A 3,494-nucleotide genomic window follows, 5' to 3' on the forward strand; every position below is an offset into this window, starting at 1 on the left:
ACTAATCGCCCAACATCAGTGCCAGACCTCGCTAATGCTCTTGTGGCTAAATGGAAGCAAGTCCCCGGCAGCAATGTTCCAACATCTAGTGGAAAGCCTTCCCAGAAGAGTGGAGGCTGTTATAGTAGTGACATACACTACATGACCAAAAGTATGTGGACACCTGCTCACCGAACATCTCATTCCAAAATCATGGGCATTAATATGGAGTTGGTCCCCCCTTTGCTGCTGTTATAGCCTCCATCTGTATGCATTTGAATAGCAAATGGAGGCCATACGCTTTCCCGCTGGGCTGTTTTTCAATGATGTGGGGTAGGCTACTTCGGTCTTGTAGCGGAAATAAATATAATTACACTTATTTCACTCCACAAATCAACGACTGTTTGAGGAGCATGCTCTCACTGTGTGATACGTGATATTCAGCCCAAACTCTGTAAGTCATGGGCTTTCCAACCCTGTTCCTGCAGCTACCCCGTGTTTAATTTGGAAACCAAGTGAAATTTGTTTGGGAACATTGATAGTAACATGTTTTTGCAACTTAACATATTTCACTAAACTATAGACAACCCCTCTGCGCGCTCAAGAAAGGGATACAAGAGAGAGGAGGAGATGGTGGTGAGATATTCTGTATAGCTAAAGATAGTGTGTCACCCAATTATTATTATATATTTTTAGAATCCTTAATACTAGGCTATTCAAAATCAAATACAAATTCACTATAATTGTAGACTAACTGTAAGCCGCCCTGTACAATTAATGAACCAACAGCATCGCCTAGGGCTATACTTCTCTCCCAGACTCGTAGACAGACATTTTTGAGCGTAGCATAAGGTAACCAACCAGTAACCAGTAAGGTAACAACAATGTTTTTACACTCAGTTTCAACCTGCTGTTGAACTTCTTTCTTCAAACTGATCATCACATTGAGGTGAGTTTTAAAAGCACCATACTGTTTTTATGATATGTGCCTGATGTGATTTTCAAATGCCTTTGCATTGATGTCAAAGTGGTTAAAGGGACAATAGAGCCCGGAGTACCAGGCCATTAGGGTCGATGGTAGTTACAGTAGCAATTTGGGTACTTCCAAAGTATGTCCAGAGTGCATAAAAGGAGATTACCGTTACTCAACGGTCACGTGGATTTTTACAGCGGTCATGACTGCCGGTGTGACGGTAATACAGTCATCGCAACAGCCCTACCCCTATACTGTCCTGTCAAAAAACAAGACTCCCCTTTGGGCAGAATCACCATTAGTTATTCTAATAACATCTTCCAACAGCAACAAAGACACCAACACTTCCTCTGACCCTTCTAGATTTCTAGGGCGGTTCAAGGATGTGTGTGTGTGTGTGTGCGTGTGCGTGTGTGTGAGTCAAACCCGATCCCTAGATAGGGATGTTCATAATTGTACCTTTCACACTCCCTGTCTGACCTGCAACTCCAAACAAGTCCGTACGTGTATTATGATCTATAGAGCACCTATGACTTCACCCTTACAGCACTTCACTAGTCTCAGAAATCCTAGACCTAGGGCAACAGCACTCGGTCTGGGAATCATGTCGGATTTTCTTGACCACTTCGAAAGGGGAGAAAACATTTTTGGGAAGGGTGCTCTTCAGACAACTCTCCCAACAAATTACAGGTATGGGTAGGCAGGGCTTATAAACAATCCCCTCAGAAACATGACAGATGACGTCATGGTGCAGGCAGACTACTCATTAAAAATATCCTCCTCACGTTCCATCCAGCTAACTACGGGACATTTTTATGGCAGGACATGAATGGATAGGACTCTGGATGGATTTCCGGAGCGTGTCCCAACTCAGCCCTTTCCTCTTTGCCAAACTGACCTAAGTACAGACATGTATGCTGAAACATTGGTACATTGTGGGAGGCAACCTGTCTGTCTAGACTTCACCCGCTGTCAATCATCAGCTGCCTCATAGCTGTGATTGGTCAGTTCAATTTGTGAAAGATGTAATAGTTTCACTAAGACTCTAATTAGATCACTGCTGTCCAGGGGTGGAAGTAACGAATTACAAATACTCGTTACTGTAATTATGTATCTTTTTCGAGTGCTTGTACTTTTATTATTTTCAATGTCAGTGGCCATGTCCGAGTACCCGTAGTAGCGTTTCAAATCAAATTTATTCATAAAGCCCTTTTTACATCAGCAGATGTCACCAAGTGCTATACTGAAACCCAGCCTAAAACAGAAAACATCAAGTAATGCAGATGTAGAAGCACAGTGGCTAGGAAAAACTCCCTAGAAAGGCAGGAACTTAGGAAGAAATCTAGAGAGGAACCAGGCTCTGAGGGGTGGCCGGTCCTCTTCTGGCTGCCGGGTGGAGATTATAAGAGATTATAAGAGTGCATGGCCATTAAGGCCAGAATGTTCTTCAAGATGTTAAAATGTTCATAAATTACCGGCAGGGTCAAATAATAACCACAGTGGTTGTAGAGGGTGCAACATGTCAGTACCTCAGGAGTAAAGTCAGTTGGCTTTTCATAACTGAGCATTCAGAGGTCGAGACAACAGATGTGGTAGAGAGAGAGAGAAGGTCAAAACAGCGGGTCCGTGACCAGGTAGCATGTCTGGTGAACAGGTCAGGGGTCCATAGCCGCAGGCAGAACAGTTGAAATTGGAGCAGCAGCACGACCAGGTGGACTGAGGACAGCCAGGAGTTGTCCGGCCAGGTAGTCCTGAGGCATGGTCCTAGGGCTCAGGTCCTCCGGGAGGTGAGGGAGAGAGAGAATCAGAAGGAGCATACATAAATTCACACAGGACACCAGATAAGACAGGAGAATTACACCACAAATAACAGACTGACCCTAGCCCTCGGCACATAGAGTATTGCTGCATAGATACTGGATGCTGAGACATGGGGCTTGGGGACACTGTGTCCCCGTTTGATGATACCACCAGACAGGGCCAACCAGGCAGGATATAACCCCAACCCAATTTACCAAAGGACAGCCCCCACACCACTAGAGGGATATCAACAGACCACCAACTTACTACCCTGAGACAAGGTTGTGTATAGCCCACAAAGATCTTCTGCACTGCATGAGCCAGAGGGGGCACAAAACCAGACAGGAAGATCACATCAGTGACTCAACCCACTCAAGTGATGCACCCCTTCTAGGGGCGGCATGGAAGAGCACTAGTAAACCAGTGACTCAGCCCCCATAATAGAGTCAGAGGCAGATAATCCCATTGGAGACAGGGAAGCCAGCCAGGCAGAGACAGCAAGGGTGGTTTGTTGCTCCAGTGCCTTGGGCCAGACTACACTCAATCATAGGACCTACTGAAGATATGAGTCTTCAATAAAGACTTAAAGGTCGATACTGAGGCAGACCATTCAATAAAAATAGAGCTCTATAGGAGAACGTCCTGCCTCCAGCTGTTTGCATAGAAATTCTAGGTTCAATAAAGAGGTCTGTGTCTTGTGATCGTAGCGTACGTGTAGGTATGTACGGCAGGACCAAATCAT

The sequence above is a fragment of the Oncorhynchus clarkii genome, chromosome 2 (genome assembly GCF_045791955.1).
Source record: "Oncorhynchus clarkii lewisi isolate Uvic-CL-2024 chromosome 2, UVic_Ocla_1.0, whole genome shotgun sequence".
In the NCBI taxonomy this organism is placed as follows: domain Eukaryota; kingdom Metazoa; phylum Chordata; class Actinopteri; order Salmoniformes; family Salmonidae; genus Oncorhynchus; species Oncorhynchus clarkii.